We start from the raw sequence: 22,141 nt of genomic DNA on the forward strand, positions 1-22,141 counted from the left end.
CTCGTTAGGAACAGTAATCTGTTTATTAACCTTTAGGCCTATTTTTTTTAGAAGTTGTTGAACAGCAGATGTGCTGTAAGTGGTGCCACTATTATATACGTCTAATTATATATCTGCTGCTCACATCAAGATGATACTTTTCTAGAGCCTCTTTCAGAAACTGGGTTTTTGTATTTGTATTTACTGTCCATCACAAAATGCATGATATTTTATATAATTTCCTTAACCTTTATAAGTAACTTTTCTCCTGTTTATTTCCAAATCTCATTCATTTTAATGGATTAGGATTTTCTTGCCTTGTGTCAAAGAACAGCGCGCAATTATGAAATATCTCTCGCTGCAGCCGCATGTTTGAGGACAATCCATCCACAGAGATCGATTCCCCAGTTTCCGCCCGAGAGTCCTCTATTAATAGGCTTCACGTCGTCTATTCATTAAAGGAGAGAAAGAGTGCTTTCATTCTTTGAACGGAGTGTAACCTCTGTGACCAAGACCTTTCAGATATCGACTGCAAATTATTCTACCTCGCATCTCATTGCATTTTCTTACTGCACATGCTGGATAGACTACTTAAGCATTTATTAGCCTAAAACAAAAAAGGCTTTTAGGCTGCTCTGGTGTATAGGGGTGGGAAGTGTATTCATGGAAGACGAGGATGTTTAGCTGTGATATGATTTTTCCTGGTATGTGCTGTGTATCCAAATGGACGTCAGTAAAATCCAGTTTCTTGGTTCCCTGTTTGCTTTTATTTATTTCTTCATTTATTTCTGCTCTTTTGTGAAATTGTAAAGTAACAGCGAGTCACATAATTCTCGATGTTGTGTTACTGTTAGCACCCAACAGATATATCGACTCGCTAACATTATCTGCCCATTGCCTCTCTGGATTTTGTCGATATTTGGAGAGAACAGTTTTATAACAAAAGCATTTTTACAAGAAAAGGGTTTTAATAGCATTCTTTGAATAGTTTAGGATTCTTAGCCTTGTGAAAGGGGTTCTACTTGGAATCCTCTTTGATTGAGAAACCCTCTATTGTAAGTTTTTACACACAACACTTAAGGCCTTCCTCAAAGGACAAGCTAAAGAATCATTAAACATTGCAGATTTTAGCTTTTGTTTCTGTGAATTTATTTATTTGTCCACAAATACATTTTGGGAAAGCAGGATGAATAAAGTGACAAAATAATAGACTAATATGTAAGGCATGAGACACAACAGGACGTGCTGTTATAGGAATATACACTAAGCAGTGATCAACTAACGTTGATTTATTTCCTATCACAGCATATTCTAATGTGTTTATTCCTCTTATACCATATATCTTATATTTGTCAAAAATTGCTTTTTTTTATAAATTAAAGAACAACACATCTTTTTTTATCAGTTTATAGTTATATTATTCTGGAATGTCCCTGAACCTAAGTCAGTTTGTGTTATCACTTACGTTATAGCAGCTACTATAAACAGTAGCTGCTCAACAGACTCTCTTTTTTCTCTCTCTTAAAGTAGATTGTCATGTTACAGAGAAACTTGAAAGTGCAAAGTCTTCTGTCCTGAAGACTCTCCTGCGATCAAAAACTTACTAACTGTTATGGTACATTCACACTAGTGAGCGGAAATAACAACGATTCTATTTCTATTTACGTGTGACATGGAGTTGGATTTCACCAACAAACGACAAGCGAGAACTTTTCTCAACTTTATGCAAATGATACGGTAAATTGTCAAATTCAAACAACTGGCTCGACTGGTTACTTGGACCAATTGTATGTCGCGCGTGCTACAACATTTTTATGTTCTCCCCCTCAAAACTTTATTTCCTACCTGCTTTTAGTTCCTATGTAATGCTCGACTAAAGAAAAAGGAATAAAAATCTAAAACCGTGTTTTAATCATATCCCCTCATATACAACCTCTCTTTAAATGTGTATAGAGACATTACGAAGAAAGATAAAGCTTGAAAGAAAAGAGCAAAGATCAGTGGTGTCTCTGGAGAGTGTTTGTACCTAGTACATTTAGATAGTGCTGCTAATAGCTACCACGAATATGCCTGGCACGTAACATACATCAAACAACTGACTTTTTACACCTTTTTCACTTTCTTAAAATATTACACCTCATTTAAAGTACATTTTTAAGACAAAACATGTGCTGTGTGCTACATTTTGGCCCTGGCTCTTTCTCATCAGAGTTGGAAGGAGGGTACACATCCAGAGACAACAGTAGCACTCACTCCATGCCCACAAGAGAAACCCACAAACTACAAGCGACACGAGCGACTCGTCACTTGCTAGTATGAACATAGGCTTACAAAGCGCTGACACTGGAGACTCCTTCCATTAATGTTAATAAAATATCTCCTTATTCACCATATCAGTGATTATGATTATGATTATTAGACGTTTTCTTTGATACATCATGTTTTCAGCATGTTTTTTATGTTTTTTTTTTAATTATTATTAGACTTTAGGTCCCTGTCCCATACAAGTCCCTGTAAATTAGCTGTTTCTATATTAATAATAACATATCCGAGCGAGCACATTAATATAAACCTTGCAGCCTGAACTTCGATCAGAGCTTCTGTTTTCAGAAAATTAATCAACACATTTGGACCAATCATATTTGAGAATTCAAGACCATGGTGATATGAGAGTAAATAAAATAATAAATAATAACACTGTACAGTTAGTTTCCTTAGTAACCAGGCAACAGTTTTACTCATGAACTAAATAAATAATTTGAAATAATTTTTTTTTACTAATGCTTCTTTACTAATGGATGATCATGAGCAGGAATTATTTGTTTCGCCGGTAAACTTCGGATGAAGTATATTTATGAAATGAACAGATAGATAAAGTAATATAGTAAGAGCCACAGAAAGAGCCACACTAATGCATCATAAAAACCTAATAAACTCTAATGGTGGAAACAGTAGCTTAAAATGGCACAAGACCTCTAGACCAACTGTAAATAGCATACTAGCAAGCAATGAAATACCACATAATGTAGGTATATTTAATTAGGCCTACATTAGCTCAGGTTCATTTCCCAATTACACAAAATTGTTAGCATGCACAATGTAGCTACAAATCTCAGACAAGATTTTAGAGGAGGCTAGACTTACGCCTAGAGCATTTTTAATTTGGAGCTTATCACTCATACAATTAATTTGGACCCCCCATTAGTGGTAGCGTTGCTGTATCACACCTCCAGTGTCCCCAGTCTGATCCTGAGCTTGGGCTGATGTGTGTGTGCGCAGTTTCAAATGTTCTCCCTGTGGGTTTCCTCTGGGTTCTCCATTTTCCTCTCTCTGTTTAAAATCATGCAGGTAGGAGGATTGGCTTTGCTAAACAGGCCCTAGGTGTGTGTGTGCATGGCTAAATTTGTGCTTTCCTCTGAATGACCAATCTATCACTCAGTATACTAATAATATTTTTCTTGTTAAAGACAAAAGCATTCGTGGTTGGTGACATCACTGCTAAATTCTGGCGAAAGACTACCTACCCTGATATTAGTTTATTTAGATATCTAGCTATATAAATAGAATGAAGCAGAACTTTACATTTCATTGAACACAACTAGATGCAACACTTTTTAAGCTAGATTTTATAGGCTATGGTTAGAGGTGGCACTGATCTTATACCAGTATCGGTATCGGGGCAATATCAGCAAAACATGGTGGAACAGAGAAGGAGAAATCATATCAGATACCGGGTCCTGTAATAAATTTCAAAGATTATAAATGGATTTGGAAAAAAATAAACATTTTGGAACTGGAAATATTTACGTATGAAGACTGACTTGAATGTTTCTTTCTTTTGATGTTATTATATTTATGCTTTAAACGTTTATACTATTATATATATATATATATATATATATATATATATATATATATATATATATATATATATATATACTCTAGCTATGTTAAATAACCACACTTAACAACCATGGCAAGCAGAAAATGATCCTAGAAGCACAACACGTCAAACCTTGAGGAGGATGGGCTACAACAGTAGAGGTCACATCGGATTCCACTCCTATCAACCAAGAACAGGAATCTGAGGCTACAGAGGGCAGAGGTACATCAAAATTGAACAGCTGAAGATTGTAAAAACATCACCTGGTCTGAAGAATCTTATTCTGCTGTGACATGTAGATGGTAGGGTGAGAATTTGCAGTCAGCGGCATGAATGCATAGACCCATCCTGTATTGTGTCAACAGTTCAGGCTGGTGGTGGTGTATCTTGTGTATCTTGTATCTTGTGGCCATGACTGAATCTTGTGCTCCATTTAGTACATTGTGTACCCAAAATTAAACAAACAAACAAAAGTAAAATTGCTCAGCTACCACTGCAGGAGCCCATCAAGAGACAAGAACCCACAAGGAGCCTCTGAGAGAGTGGGAAGGAGGATTGGTTTTACTGTCAAAATGTGAACGTGCGTATACTCTCAGATTCGAGCAGGCCTCTCTGGAGAATGGGAGTTCAGCAGTTGTAAGGCTTAAAGCAATACAGCAGGGCGAACAATCCTCTCTAATGCAGTCGTGTTGCCTACACTCGCTGGCGGCCTTGAAAGGATGATGGAAATATTAGTGAAATCTGTAGTAGATATGGGTTTTTTGTTTTTTTTGTTGTTGTTTTTTACTCAGGCAAAAGACTCCGTGAAATGACAAGCAAAGAATGAACTGTATGAGTTTGTATGCGGAAAAAAACACTGCCTACTCAGGCTGAATTCGGAAGCAGGAAGGCGTCAAGTCATGTTTGCATGTGATGCTTCATTCTAAGATTTTGAAAGTAGTGTGTCCTACATACTCCTATGCGTCATCCCGTGCAGCAGCCATCTTGTAAAAAAATGGGGTCCGAAAAAATGCCAGGGAGAGAGAGCAGTTTGTGGACAAATAAGATATTTGTAACTGTCAGTATTTTACGTCTCATGAGAAATATTCTGCTCACAGAATATACATTTTTATTCTCATCTAGCATAACAGTTTTTTGAGTTTAGCAAACATTGACCTTTTCCTTACAGCTACCTTCATAGATAGCAAAGTCCTTCCTTCTTCCACTGATTCAGGAGACAGCACAGATAGCAAAACATCAAGACATTTGATTTTTTTTTTTCAAATGTTCCCTTTTGTGTAAATATAACCATTAAAACATCACAGTCAACAAACATGTCCATATATGAGGATGTTTGCTAAAAGTGTGTGTAACATGTAAGTATAACTTAACATCACATTCATATACTGTATATATAAGGATGTTTGCTAGCAAATGGTGGAAATTTGATATTTTCTGTAAAGTTTCTCAACAGCTAAATTGTGGACTGGGAAACAAACAGTGAAGCTTTCATTTGTCCAGTGGGCTAATGAATAAATATAAGACTTGCTCTGAGTGGATCCTGAGCTTACTGTCTGTGTGGAGATTTGTATGTTCTGGTATCCTCCATGTTCTCCAGTTTCCTCCTACCTCCCAGGAACATGGTGGATTCACTATGCTGTATTGCTCATATGTGTGTGTGTGTGAATATGTGTGTAAATCTGTGTGCACATAGTGCTCTGTGATGGACTCAGGTCCCATTCAGGGTGTTTTCTTACCTCATGCTCAGTGTTTCTCTGATCCAGGTTCTGCTCTGGTTCCAGGATAAAAGGTGAATGAGTGACTGAAGACGAATGAGTGAATCTCCATCTGCAGTTTTGCATTATTTTGTTTGTGACACAGTTAGAAAGCCAAAAGTATTTCAAAATGTTCTGTTCAAGCTACGTTGCTCTTCTGTGGAAAACTGTTTATACACTGCAACCTTTCATGCACCCTAATGAACCAGCATGAATCAGCATGAGTGAAATAGTGCAATTTCAGTCCTGCCTTCCTGCAGTTTACGACGGATTGGTGTATTATCTCACTCAGCTTGTACTCTGACACAAATAATGCACAATAAAATTAGTGACTGCAAGCATTGCAGCTGCCCTAGTGTTAAACTGATTACTCAGAGATTTATTGTATAGGCTGCTGTATGTCATCGATTAATATGTGAGCATATCATAATGAAATATGGACAGGCATAAAATTCTGCTGTAAATAACAGGCATTAGGGCGTGTTGTTCAGCATGCAAGTTTCTAATCAGTGAGCTTTAAATAATTATAGTTTGCTCATTATTGGTTAAATTGTAATCTTAATTTCTGCTCTGTGCACAATCTGTCCTTTCCATCCATTCTGCTGTTATAAACTCCTGCAGATGAATTATATCCTTTTCCTAGAGCTTTAAGAGAGGGTTTAGTAATCAATCCTCTCTTCCATTTTACATATTTTATGAGAAGAAAAAAAAGCAAAGTGCTTGTTTACTCATGTAGTGTGAGAGTTGCTTATAATGATCGTGACCTGCTTTTGATTAAAAGATTACTTAATCTCACCTTAACAATTACAATGTAAGTTAATGAGGCAGGTTTGTACAGACCAAGAAAGCCTTCAAGGTTAATGTGTAAATTATTAGGACTGGTATATTCATGGAAAACTGTGTTACGCTTTAAAGCTGCTGGGAATATAACTCCATGATTGCTTTCTAATTAGGTTACCATTGGTCTTGTATGCACGTGGGGCCGTATTCGGAGTCAGAGACTTAAGTCCTAACGTTACGTCATTATTTACACAGGGAAATTTTGTCATACTCAGAGACAGGTCACGCACGTGCTTCTGTCAGTTTTCTGCATGTAGTTCTGAATTTTTTTGGTTTTTGGTTCTGTAGTCTGGTAAAAAAAATCAGGGAGAGAAAATATGAACTGAAAACACCTGACCATGACACCTATATTGTTTTTTGAACATACCATTCCAAATTTAGTCACCCTTTGCTGTTATAATAACTTCCACCTTTTTGAGAAGGCTTTCCTCTCTATTTTGGAGTGTGGCTGTGGGATTCGCTCATTCAGTCACAACATCAGTAGCAAGTTCAGGCACTGATTTTGGGCGAGGAGGCCTGGGGTGTATTCAGCGTTCCAGTTCGTCCCAAAGGTGTTCAGTGGGGTTGAGGTCAGGGCTCTGTGCAGGTCACTTGAGGTCTTCCACTCAAACCCTGGCAAACCATGTCTTCATGGAGCTCGCCTTGTGCACAGGGGCACTGTCATCCAATGAAGGGAAATAGTAATTCTACAGCATACAAATACATCCTAAACAACTGTGTGCTTCAAACTATGTGGCAACAGTTTGAGGAAGAACCACACATAAGTGTGATGGTCAGTTGTCCACAAACTTTTGGCCATACAATGCATATGCCTGTGTTAGTTGTTATTATTGATATGATAACATTAAAATGAGTGTGTTTATAAACCTTGCATCTGGAAGTACTCAACACTTCAACACCTTCTGACCAATCAGAACTGAGAATTAAAAAATGCTATGTAATAAAAGGTTTAAAACTGTGGTTGAAATCTGAATGTTAAGCTTTTAAGATCTTTTAGAACCCACAATTTAACAAAGATTTTGAAGGTTTGCACTGTCTGCAGGCTGTTTGAGGCTCATTGAGTCTGGACAAAAAAAACATAATCATCATAAAACAGCAGAACACATAATGTTGAGGACTGTATTTTCTTATGTCAGTGAAGAATGAAATAAGTCTATGGGTCACAAAGCCATAATTTGTCAGCCATAAGTGCTTCCAAAAGTGCTCCTAAATAGAATAACTTAAGCCATCATTCCATTTGTGCAGTATATGAGCTTCGTTTTTCTAATCAGAAGGTCCTCTTTTCTGCCTCTTGAAACCACCAAAAAGCGATCTGAAATTCAGACTTGCTCCATGATTGAATAGAGCGCTGATGACATGATTACAGTCACATGCCCCCCCTAGCCCCCCCTCCCCGGCATCTCTAACCTCGCTGACTCCATTAAAGCTCTCGCGCTTTGTCTTCTTCAGGAATTTATCATGGGAAGGCCTAATTGGAGCCATTTCCATGTATAATGTGGCCATCCCATGAGAGTTAATTAGAGTTTGTGCTTCCCTCCAGCCGCTGTTTAATGGTTTGGTCAGAAGCCAGTGCAGTTTGCGCTCCGGTTCCCTGAAGCACTCTAGTGCTGTCACTAAGCCTCTTTTTAAACCTGGAAAGAGCAGAAAGTGAGGGGAAATGGTGATAATAGACACAGGAGGATGTAAATTTCTGGCTGGATTATTAGATTTTCTAGACTTGGGCTTCAATGTTCTCGTTCTGCCTAATGTGGATTAAATATAATTGCACACAGGGCAGCTGAAAATGTCCTGCATTTAAGCGTAATCCTACAGTTCATCAAATAGCTTGAAGTAAATCTTTCCAAATCTTTTCTTGGGATTTTAAACCCCACATCCCCTTGAGCACTGTTCTTGTTTCTTGCATTTTGGTTACATACGCCTCTCTGCATTCTCTACAGACCCACTGCTTGTTCAGTGTCACAGCTCCTTAGAGATGACATTGGTAATGTTGCTGCAGTCTCAGGTTTCTCAGCAAAATCATCGCTCAAGCTCCGAACCAATGACACAGCACCTCGGTTGCCGCTAATACCCAGCATCAGTGTGTCAGTGTTTCCCCACACTGCACATTTCAATGTGACTGACTGTGACTATGCAGCAGTGTGAAATGCCAGTAAGTGCTACAGAGGAAACATGGAGTCTTTTGAGGTCAAAACTGAGCTACAACCAATGCTGCATGACATTTTCCTGCTTAATAAAAGCACAGTCATGACCTCCAGCAAGTCCCTGTGTGCACATAACTCTAATCTTGCCTGATCTTTAGAGCTGGAAACCCGAACAGCAGGAAGAATCCGTTCACACTTCACTGGTTAAGACCAAATTTAATCGTCACACATCAAATGTCAAAGCTAATGCAGTTCAGGGCTGTTGCGTTATCCATGTAAAAATCCACACAAGACATGGTGGTTAACAGTAACCAGGTTTCCACTATACAGGCTCATTAAAACTGGACAGTGGAGGATTGGGAAAGCATTGCCTGGTCTTCAGCCGTCCAGTTTCGGTGAGCCTCAGATTCCTGTTCTTGGCTTCCAGAAGTGGAACCTTATGCTGTCTTCTGCTGTTGTAGCCCACACAACTCAAGGTTCAAAGTATTGCATATTCTGAGATGCTTTTCTGCTCATCACAGTTGTAAAGAGTTGTTATTTGATTTACCATAGCCTTTCTGTCAGCTCAAATCATCTGACCATTCTCCTCTGACCTCTGACCACAAGGTGTTTCTGCCTATAGAACTGCCACTCACTGGATAGTTTTTTCCCTGGCACCATTCTGTGTAACCTCTAGAGTCTGTTATGCATGAAAATCCCAGAAGCTCTACAGTTTCTGAAACTGTCCAGCATCAACAACCATGCCACAGTCAAAGTCACTGAGATCACATTTTTCCCCCTTCTGCTGTTTGATGTGAACATTAACTGAAAGCTCTTGACCTGTAGCCACATGATCTTTTGCATTGAGCTGCTGCCACGTGATTGGCTGTTTGGATAACTGCATGAATGTGCAGGTGTACAGATGTTCCTATTAAAGTTATCAGTGAGTATATACTATATACTACATTCGCTAGCCTCACTTGAAAACATAAACTCCATTCCCCAAGATCCTTAGACACCTAATAAACTACAGATAAACCATATCAAGTGATTCCCAATCACACTAATACCTTTAAGTAACCCAGACATTCACATTCAGCATAGAGTTTTATATATATAAGTTTTATTTATAAGTTTTTCTCTATTGGATTTACTGTTACTGAAGTGTTTATTCCTCTTGTGCCACAGCAATTCCCAACTACAACAACAACAACAACAACGAAGATTCATACTTTTTATCCATTTAGAATTATGTCAATAATATAAATGAAATGAATAAATAATAAATAAATAATAAATGAAACAAGATAGTTCCTGTAGCACTTACATTATAGCAACTACAAACAGTCATTCCTTCACCAGCCTCTCTTTTTTAATTTCTTTTGAAGTTAATTAACAAAAAAAAACTTAATATTGACCGTTACAAAGCACTGACTCTGGAGTCTCCTTCCATAAATGTTATTAAATGTCCCCTTACAGAAAACTTCACCACATCAATGATTATACTGTTTTCTTTATTAAATTAGTTTTAGATTATGTGACACGCCTGCTATAAAAGTCCCTGTGAATTACTATAGCAACACTAATGTATTAAAACCAATGCATAAATATAAACCTTGTATAAGGAACTACTGTCAGAGCTGCTATTATGGAAGATGTTATAGAAAAACTCACCTTCTGTCCAAACAGATTTGAGAATTCAACAAATCTATGGTATTAACTTTAATAAAAGTCTTCACTTGCAAGGTTGCATTTAATTCTCTAAACTCTTTGAGTTCAGGTACATTATACAGCACTATTTGACACCTTAATATTTGGACCAGAGTGATGTCCTGCATCTCAGATGTTCTTGCATCTTATAAGTACATAACAATAGACTCTAGTAAATGTGATCAACTTTGCTAAAGTCATCAAGAAAAACATAAGTCTACAGTCCAATAACTTTTTTTTTTCACTTTTGAAATATTTACACAGATTATGTGTGTGACATTATGTCAACATAATGACATGAATATTTGACTATTTTACATTTTTTGGCTTGTTTCCATGAAGAAAATAGTTTTTTGTTTGTTTGTTTGTTTGTTTTTTATTTGCAATTTGCCTGCAGCTTTTATTAAGAAAAGGCTTCCTTTGTGCTACTGAGGTTAGGGCGGGATTTAGATGCAGTAGCATTCAGCTACATTAATACATAAGGCATTGAAATAATTCATAATACGAGTGTGTGTGTGTGTGTGTGTGTGTGTGTTTCAGTGTATGAGCATCACATTTTCTGCAGTTATCTCCGTGCCCTGAAATAATAAAGCGAACAGTACTGGAGCACATACATATACATTTTAATTACTTAAGCCATTAAGAAGTTCATCAGCGGAAATCAATCCTGGTAGCAGGTTCAAAGCTAATGACAGTGTGTCAAAGGAATAAATCACACACATCATCAGCCTGAATAATTATACAAGTAAGAAAACAACAGAGTCGAACGGATGTTTGACTGTATTAGTAAATTACATGGTATTAGAGCAGAGCAGAGTATTGCAATGTTGTGATATTTGCAAATTAAACGAGTTCACAAAGGTCTGGCATTCTGTGCTAGAAAATTATACCCATAGTCTCTTTTTTGCTACATTTGACAACACCTTTTAATTACACCACTGCTTAATTAAAGGACTAACTCAACATTAAAGCAGCGATATAGAGTAATATCAGTGCAGGATTTTTAGCTGCATGGTGTTTAGGAACTATGCTGAATCATCCAGAGGTTGGTGCAAGCACACACTAAAGGCAACTGACCCATGGAGAATCTGATAGCCCTTTGCAGCTCTTAAAGGTCACGTTTCCTATTTTACAGGAAGCAGCGAGATGACTCCGTATTCTAAGAGTTTTTCTTTAAAGAGCTTTAAAATCGTTCTTTCATAGTCGAGACTGATTTTGGCTCTCGCAAAAACAAACTACTCGTTGCTCTTTGGTATGCATTTAGTACTCATTGGTTGAACGGTTCTCTTTAAATTTTGAACAAATCTGGATTTTCACCACTCTTTATTCATTGTGTAAAATAAGTGGACAACATATACAAAGCTAAAACTCTCAGGAGTCTATGAGGGACATCAGCACAACTTTCAGTAAAACCTGTATTACTCTTCCACCATCCAACAAAGCTCTCTTTGGGTTATTTCCCTATGGTTTAATTAGCACTGATCAAATTCATATAATTATGTGTTTTTGCCAACACACAAGCCTGTAATTATGGATCAGGGACTCGAGGATCTTTTGAAAGTGGAATCTTCCCTCATTAGAGGAGCTTCACTTTTCTTGCCTTCTTGCCGCAGCAGTTCAGTAGATACTCGTACAGAATGGGAGGATTTTAATGGTCTTGTAATAAAGTTAGTGCTGCAAGCCTTAGTGCTGTCTTGCACTCACACACACACACACACACACACACACACGCACACTGCATACTTAAACCCTAAATGCCTGGACTGGCCAGAAAGGCATTATGGGAAAATGTCAGAAAGTCCAGTCTGATTTTTGACTGTTTTTAAGTAATAATTTTACTACTTCATTTACTCATCTTTAAGGAAGTGCTTCATCCTTGTCAGGGAACCTATCCCGGGAATGCTGCACATGAGGCGGGAATACGCGGGAATGGGACACCAGTCCATCACAGGGCACCACGCTGGGGCAATTTGATGTAGCCATTCCACTTACCAGCATGTTTGTGGGAAGTAGGAAACCGGAGAACCTTGAGTAAACCCACATGGACATGGGGAGAACATATGAAACTCCACACAAACAGTAACCTGAGCTCAGGATTGACTCTGGAGCTGTGAAGCCACAAGACAACTCACTGAACCATCATGCTGTCCCATAATAATTATAGATGCAGTTAAATTTAAGTGTGGTACACAAAGTTTCAGGAGAGACAGGACTTTACAGATAAAAATCCATCATCTGCCACACATATTCTATCTAGCTCTGCATAAGTATGTTAAATTTTTGGCTGCCATGTCAATTCACATTTGAATATACATGACAAAGGAAAAAAAAACACAAAGAAAGCAAAGGGGATTGCATTTAGAAACACTACAGGAAATACAAGGGGTTTTGTGTGTGTGTGTGTGTGTGTGAGAGAGAGAGAGAGAGAGATAATACTACTACTATATGATACTATTACTACTAATAATAACAATAAAAAAGTATAATAGGTAATAAATTATGATAAAATACATTTTAGATGAAGTAACCAGCCTTACATTCCTCACATTCCTAGTATACTTTGGTTACTGAAGAATTCATAGCAGTTACTGAATAATATGCTTTAAAATTAACAACTAAATAATGAGCCAAGAGTTTAAGAGGTTAATTGCTTGTTTTTGAAAAACCACTCTATTATTTGGCTCGAAGACAACATTAAAATCCCACAGTAGCCCTGTCTCTGCTTCCTGATTCATATTTGCACCCACACAGTGCGATGAACTTTCGCACCTCAGACACACTGTCCCAATTTAGCTAGTGACTGTTTGATGAGAATCTCTTGTGTAATTCTCGAAAAACAAAAAAGTTTGTGGTTGAAAAGTTCCGGGAGTTTGTTTTGAAGCAACTGTACAAGCCCGACTTTATGCATCGTGAGTATTCTGTTGTGATGTTGTACTGATGCTTTGTCTTATTTTGTGTAGGTCTTGCTACTCATTAGACCTGTGATGCTTGCATTTGTGGGTTGCTGTGTCTTGTACTTGTGTGTGTGTGTGTGTGTTTCACTGTCAAAGAGTCACTGTGTGAAGCCAAAGCATGAGCTGTAATGTAAATTAGCTATGGTCACAATCAGCTTTGCCATTCATTTCTTTCTATGTTTGAAATCTAATCCTAACTGTGGTTCAGTACCTCACCAGCAAGAGCTTCTTTTCTCAAGTTCTGCTAGAGCTAGAGCATCTAGTCATGATCTACTAGATGGCATGCACGATGACATTGATGGTGGTATTAGCATGAAAGTTGAAGTTTGGAAGCTGATCTGTTTGAGCAGAGTGTACAGATGAGGAGATGTGAGAGCTAAAAAAAAAGTCAATTCATTTTCATTACAAATTACATCTTGGAAGATCACATATTACTTATAATAGTAATAATAATAATAATAATAATAATAATATAAAAATAATTAAAAATTGTACATAGCCAATATTATTTGCTGATTAAGGCAACACAGAAACAGTGCACATATTAATAAGTTGTGAGATGATCTAATACAAGGTGAGTGTTTTTGCTCCAGCCTTGGTTACACTTCTACCAAAAGCTAATGCATATAAATATATTTATCACTTTCTTGTAAGAAATTCAATATGAATATTTCAGTAAAAAAAAAAAAAAACCCAGGCACCAAATTGCATCAACTGGAGTGTATAAATCTGTGTAACTGCTGGCTATGAGCCTGCAGGAGTGGAGCCAAGCCCTATCCATAATAAGTAGTCTATTAATATTTGATTTAAAAAAAAAAAAAAGAAGATGGACAAATCCGTTCTGGGGCATCAATAGACCCTAAAATGAAATATACAGAGATTAGAATAAAAAAGAAGAATTTTTAGTTATTAGTTCAGGCATTCATGTTGGATATTGTTAAGTGGCTTCTCCTGGCTTCGTATAAGACCTGTCATGGTTAGGATATGAGTGGAAAATATGTGAAGAAAAAAAAAATCATATTATAATTATAATTATGTGTTGCTTGTGCCAGTGTTTGGACAAAACATTCCCTATAGTTAACACACGATCCTGATAATATTTCTTCTAAAATGTCATCCACATCGGTGGTGGCATGATGCAAAGGGTAATTGTCTGTACAGAGTATTGCATGTTTTCCGCGTGGTTCTTCAGTTTCCTCCCACCTCCCAAAAATGTGGCACAAAGTAGATTAGCTATGCTAAATTGCACCTAGTCGTGAAGTGTATGAAGGTATGTGCACGTGGTGCCCTGCAATGGACTAGAGTTTCTTCTGGGGTATATTCCCACCTCACGCCCAGGGTTCCTGGGATAGACTCTGGATCCACCGTGATCCATAATGAATGAATGAAGAAATCTTGCACAGAATTATCATACATGTATATATATATATATATATATATATATATATAGAGAGAGAGAGAGAGAGAGAGAGAATGGGAGAGAGAGAGTGTTTGACTGAGGCACACCTCTCACCGTCAGTCTTTGTCATCTCCTGCTTACTCGCCTTTTACTGAGAATGAAAAAGCCATTTGCTTTTAAATCAGAGCCAGGAAGTAGCCTGATTACATTATCAAACCATATAATTACGCAGAAATGTGTACCTGAGGCAATACTGGCTTTCAGTTGCGTACAATATCACCATGGGTTAAACATGTTTCCTCTGGTAATCCTCAGCTTCTGTTCACTACTAAGCCGTGGATGAATCACTGATGTAGAACATTTATTTTGATTTCACAGCAATGGACTTGTAAATGTAAAACTGTGACAAGCATGATCTGACAGTGGGAAATCTTAAACTATCAATAAAAATCAAATTCTGAAAAAAAAAAAAATCTAATTCTGGATTATGTATGCAGTAGACTAGACATTTTTTGTTTAGCATGAGGTTTATTTATGATTACTATATTGAAAATAATTAAATTTTTCTGCATAAAAATATTCGGATTACAGCTAGGCCTGCATATTTCCTGATAAAATAAAAATCACTGTTCTCACTCCTGATTCTTGGACCAAATTTGTAAAATAAATAAATAAATAAAAAGTATATTTATTCGATTCTTACATGACTGTAGCAGAGCATGGTAGCTCCATTTTCCTTTTGGATGTCTGCGTTTTATATTGCTAATTTCTAGTATTGTTCAAAAGGCACCCTGTTATAACACACTTTTTTAATATAAATTTTGTTATAGGTGTTTATTTTATGACTGTATTATTGAGTCAGTACAAAAACATTATATTTCCAAACATTATTTCTGCAACCAAAAATTTAATGTTACAGAAAAAAGTTTGTATGTCAGTAAAGAAAGCAACACATTACGTAACAGACCACTTTTCAGACAAAACAACATAATGAAGGCTGCTGTGTTGCACGCAATTAAAAAGAAGCAAGTGCGACAGTCAGAGTCTCCAGCAGAACTGTAACAGATTCTCCAAGCCAATTTCCTTATAAAACTGCACAAATTGTGTCTCAGTCTACTGATTTTTTAAAGCAAAGAGCTGTCACACCATATACTGACTTTGTTTATTGTGGTTTATTAATATTAATAGTTGTTGTTCCTCTTTCGGCTGCTTCCGTTAGGGCTTCACCACAGCAGATCATTGGTCCGTATATTTGATTTGGCACAGTTTTTAGGCCAGATGCCTTTCCTGATGCAACCCTCCGCCAATTTTATCTGGGCTTGGGACCGGCACTGAGAGCACACTGTTGCACACAACCCCAGCGGCTGGGGTTGGCTTCCTGGCCAGGAATCGAACCCAGGCCACAGCAAGGAGAGCGCTGTGGCCTAACCACTAGTCCTCCAGGGACCCATGGCTTACTAATATTAATAGTATTTAATAGTATTTTTATGTAGAACAGTTTAATTTCATTATTTTCAAAGGCATCCTTGCTTTACAGCATTACTTTGCATGTACCTAAGACTTTGTTTTTTTTGCATGGTACTGTACATTGTACCCATTCAGTTGACCTTCATATCTGCCCTGTTATTTTTTGCTTACGATAAGTGCGCATTATAGGAATCATTTGATGATAACTAAAAGGAGGTTGATGAACCGATTGACAGTTTTGTACTTGACAGTCAAGCCTCATGAACACGCACACACTTTCCAACACGGACCTGAACCTCTCGACGGTTCTGTAGTATGTTCAAGCCATGTCTTGATCTGCTGTAAACTCTTTTAACAGACTGTTAGCGGGGAATTCTTTGCAGTGTTTCCATTATGTTGCTTATTTTAATGTCTAAGCTAGCTTATTGTACTGATATTATAACCATAATACAGTATATGAGGGAAGTGATGGCACCAACCAAGGCAGGTAACACTAGCTAAATTTCATTACCATTGTAACAATTGTAAATTGACCTAAGTAAACACTTGAAGTAGCTTGCTAAGGTTAGCCAGTCACTCCTTTTCAAACTCCACTGACAGAACGAGCAAAGCATAAGAGCACGCTTCTCCTTTCAGATGAGTAACTTACTGCAGGTGAAAGAGCTCAGTGAAAATCCTGGAGAGCAGTGATATATTAACACAAAAAATAGGCTGCATTGAGTGTAAATGTTAATCAGTATATTTTCAGTTGGTACCTTGCATTAGCTACTTATCCTTGCATTACATTGATTAACATGATGAATTAGCTAATGTCAGCTAGCTAGCAAACAGTAGCTCAGTCAGGCACGACTCAAAGCTATAAAACATTTCCTGACATAAAAAAATATACTTTAGAATATTTAGAATATATTTTAGAATTAATATACGACTAAAATTTAGCGTTTTTCAGATTAATTCATTAATAACGCTGTACTCGCTACTTTGAGATGGCATTCAATGAGGAATCTTAAGTTGCACTTCAAGTAATATCTCTCAACGTGTGCGAAGATATCGGCTGGAAACGGGAGTGTCCAGGACCAGTATGGTTGGGTTGGAGTCAGACGCACTGTCCGAGCGGCCATATTTACTGTGCATGCTCTGACTCTGTACTGTGCAGACTCTTGCTCCAGTTTTTGCCTGCGCAAAAATCAAAGATGGCAACTGTCAATTCGAGCAAAAAAAAAAAAAAGGCTGCACAATGGGAGTAAATGGTTCCAAGTTGTCCACTCATATATATATATATATATATATATATATATATATACAGTCGTTGCTCGTCCCAGCGTTAAACACAAACCAGCGATATTAACATCTGTTTAATTAGTCATTGTTTCTGTTCTTTCTGTCGACTCATCGTAATCCACTTGTGAGTGAAAATGGGTCTTGATAAACGCGTTTCCTGTGTAATGCGTCACTGGTGAGTTCTGAGCGAGACTAAACATGCAGCCATGACTCACTCACTCCATTCATTCATTTCGTACAATTAGTGGTTGTTTGTTTAGTAATTAGTAATTTAATGTTCAGTACATAATATTAAACATTTGTTTAGGACAAATATGTTCCTTCTCACTACAAGCAGGCATGTAGGTCGATTTAAAATTCACCCACAGCTTTCTGACGTTGTTTCTCCCCTTTTTCTGCTTTAGACTCACCGTGCATCAGGTGCATGTATGAGGTCATGTGGTACAATGTAAAATAAAGAGGATTAGTGGTGCTCTGTTTTACGCAATTGTTACATTGCAAATGCTGCAGAATCGATGCTGTTTTTGAATCGAATTGCATTGATAAACAAATCCAGATTTTAATTCACGATTTTAATTTACGAAAAAAATTGCGATTTTTTTTGTTCAGTGAAAATATCCTGAATAGAGTCAGATTCATCTAGTATTTACTATTATAAGATTAAACTAAATTTAAGATTCTTAAATCTATTTCTTTACACTTTTTTTTTTTTTACTAATTTCAAGCTCGGAATAGTCTTGTTCCATTGACAGATGTTTTTTTCTAATTTTAAGCATTTATTCCTCGAGAGAAGGAAACTTATCTGCCAATAGAATAAAACAGTTTAAAGCTTGAAATAAGTAAAAATCATCTAATATGATCCATAATCATTTCAATACATGTGCCCATATTCAAGAAATTATCACTTGCTAAGATACTATTTTTGCAGTGTACAGCCCCATGTGTTTTTATTTATTATTATTTAGTTTTTATGTCATGTTATTTATATTTTTCGCCTTCCTCTATATTGACAGGCTTTTGCATCTTTTGCATATATGTGTGTGTGTGTGTGTGTGTGTGTTAGTGTATTTCATTCACTTTTTTAATCTGCACTTTTTTACTTGCATAAAAGAGCTCAATGAATACCCCCTAATTTAAATACATAAATAAAAAAAATAAAGACAAAAAGCCCTCCACATGCTTGAGAATGCTCGGCAAAGTCACCTTGTTACTCACAAATCGAAAAGACCTGAACACAAACTCTTCCATATCCAAACTGGATGTTAATGTTCTTTAGAGAACTCGATCCGAGCACATTGAAAATACATTTATGTAATATTCTTCACTTTGATAAAAGGTTAAACTTTTATCTAATGGGTCATTTTGACCTGAACAGCTTAAGTTCTGTAGCTCAATAACGGTGATGTGCTTGAATAAAAAATGAGAATGTGGTATTAAGCTGCCAGAAGGCCTAGAGAGTCTAATAAAGTAAGTCTGTACAGAGTCTTCTACAGTAAGTCTGTAGAATTACTTTATTCCCTAATGTGGTTTTCTTTAGTCAGAAAATCGCTCACTGTCACACAAGAGTATTGTCCACACATCCCTCTTTTTTCATCGATATGCAGTTATTCTCTGGAGATCAAATTATTTATTAACTTGTCTTGAATGTAGTCATTCAATCAGGCGTATATGTGTATATGTTGGGTCGCTGAGTTTGTCTGTCGAAATATAAAACGTCCTTGGTGAATATCATTTTACTTGCTTGTTTTTTTTTCCCCCCTTCTCTGTGATGCATTCTCTGAGCAAGCTGCTTTTTATGCATTCTATGTGAATCCTCTGGCGAAAAAAAACCCTCTCTGTCTGGTTTGACCCGTTTGCTCTTTTCATTTTTATGTTTGTGGTCTAAGGGGTCAGAGTGAATCATGCTTAAAGCTTTTTCTCTCTAGTCTCCTGTAAATAAAGCTGTGTCTGTGGAGAAGTACAGCAGTGAAGACAAGACTGCAGACACATGTACGATCACAGAGCAGACTCTAATGATGATGGTTTATTAGGCAGTTACGAATGAAGTAGATGAAGACAAAGAACAGATAAATAGAAGTCAAGAGCTTCCTTCAGGAGTTTTTTCAAATGTAAAATTAGTCGTATCCACCAAGAGCCACGGATTATTGTACAATGTCAGTAGGTCAAGCACTTGGATGAATGTAATTTTAAAATAAAAAAAATCATGAACAAGGAAAAAAATCAATATCGCACAAGCCTAATCATGGTATTTAATCAACCATTTAAAAATAGGTGAAATCAAACGGGAAAATAAAGGAAATCGTTGTACAAAAAAGGCTCTTTCAACATCCTTATATCTTAAAACAAAACACAAAAGGAAACAAAAGATCAAATACCCTAATTGGTCTTCTTTTCTTGTTTTTGAGAACACCTTCCATAAAATCTCTTATTACACTTATTACACATTTAAATAATGATTCCACAGGGGTCTATGGAATTTATTGTATTTTATAGTTAAAAAGTGTGGGTCCATGCCGTGGAAAACGTGGAATTATTCAGAACAGGTAGAAAACACTAAAATAACTATGGGAAAAAATTCCATCCATTTATCTCAAGATACTGATATCATCCCCATCTGACAGGATGATTGCCTCGGGTATTAAGGTGAGAGGACGTGTAATCAAGCATGAGAAAAGAAATAATGCAAAATTTTTTGGTCCAGGGAACGTACATGGGTAGTGACGCTCATTTTTGTACATTGCCCTTTTTGTTAAACCAGCTTCAGGCATCTGAAATCAATACATCACTTTCAGATTTCACCTTCGCTGGCGTGCACAGATAAAGTGACAGGCATGTCAGTAATGACCTATTGTGGCTCCTCTCCTCAGGGAAGCTCCCGTCATTACTGAAATGTATTCAAAGCGGTGGCTAGACTTAGGAAATGAGCTGCTAAGTATACAGGCAGCTCTTCATTAAGCTCCCTCTTTGTTCTGCGTCCCAAACATTAGCAAGCACGTCCAAATCAGCATGTTCTGTAGACAGAGTGCAGATAAGACATTATTATTTGAACAGAGGTGCCTTGCTTGTCTTTGGCGTAATAAAGATTCAGAGCGTCGCCGTGTCATGAACACGGCAGAGTCGTCGCCGTTAAATTAGAAGCTTGTGCGTTGAACCGCTCTTGTTGTACACCAGTAATCTCTGTGACAACTAGTTAGCCACCAGTTAGCTGAGGATTTGTTCACGGTTGGTTGGATCTGCCTGATGTTCAGACCATCTCAGACATTGATTGTTGAAGTCTGTAACTCAGCCTGTGATGCTTAGCATTCTTGTCTACATGCTTTTGCTGATGATATATGCATTACCCGTTCAGGGAAGGAGGAAATTGACAGATAATTGAACTCCGCCTCCTCCACTCCACCTGCGCCCTGACCCGTGGGATGCACATTTATTTCTCTAGCACACACTCAGAGTATTGCCGCAGGCATCTAGGCATCACCTGGGTGATTGCTTGGTTGTAACATCAGCAACGACGAGACCAGACCTGCCTGAACAAATCTCTATTAGAAAACTCATGATGGCTTCACATGCTCGTCAGACAGTTCGCCACGTCCAAAATAATAATGACATTTTAGTGTGCCACTTAGGAGGCCTGATTTTATTTCTTTAAACATTACTGTTGTAAATAAGGTTCCAGGTTTCTAAAGAATGTTTTTGACAAGACACATTTCTCTATCTTCACAGAAGTAACACATCAAACTCTTTCAGGCTACAGTGTCATAATAAAAGCCTCCATTCAATAAACAAAACACTTGCTGCATTAATAATGCAATAGACGTAACTCACCATCGACCACTGAGTGTCCTTTCCTCACCATGATGAAAGGGTAAAGGCCAGCAACAAGTTTCTGAAGCTCCAGCTTGTAATTATGATTTGAAAACGCATTCATTAATAAATTAATATCAAAATATCTTCTCATTTGTTTTCTCTCAAAGACGCAACACAGTAAAGCCTCCAAAACTGACAAAATGAACACTTTTTTCTTTTAATGATCAAATGTATTCCCACGGCAGTTAACAATCATCGTCACTGAAGGAATACATTTTATAATTCTGAAATGAAAGCATTTCTCTCTGATGCTGTTTAACTGTTTATCCTTATTATTATTATCACGAACACACCCTGCTGTTTATATTGATTTATATTTCCATTCTTTCAGCTCCTGTTGCTCTTCACATAAACCAAATGTGGGGAAGCTTGAAACAACATTTAAACAGTAGCACACACACACACACACACACGCCTTCATCATACATGATCAGGATGCGTTTCAGTTCTAAATGTTTTGGACTGTCACTCTTTTAAAATTGGAATCTTTGTGTTTCTGAGGCAGTGGAAGGGATAAATATTATAAATACTGTATTAGAATTGATCCTATTAGAAAGTTCAGGTGAACAAGATCAAAATCCTACTGGTTGGATTTAGTTGAATTTTGTTCTATATTGTATGAGTGGTTGTAAGAAATGGTATGAACGCTAACCTAATCCCTAACCTTAACTTTTCAATTCAATTCAATGGACATTGTCACAAAGCAGCTTTATAGAAATATATAAATTCAGGATATAAAGTGTAAATTTATAAATTTATCCCTTATGAACAGAGGTGAAGGCGGCAAGGAAAAACTCTCAGAGATGATATGAGGAAGAAACCTTGATAGGAACCAGATTCAAAAGGGACCTCATCCTCATCTGAGTGACACCGGATAGTGTTATTATAAA

This window comes from Pangasianodon hypophthalmus, chromosome 6, assembly GCF_027358585.1.
Source record: "Pangasianodon hypophthalmus isolate fPanHyp1 chromosome 6, fPanHyp1.pri, whole genome shotgun sequence".
NCBI classification, from domain to species: Eukaryota; Metazoa; Chordata; class Actinopteri; order Siluriformes; family Pangasiidae; genus Pangasianodon; species Pangasianodon hypophthalmus.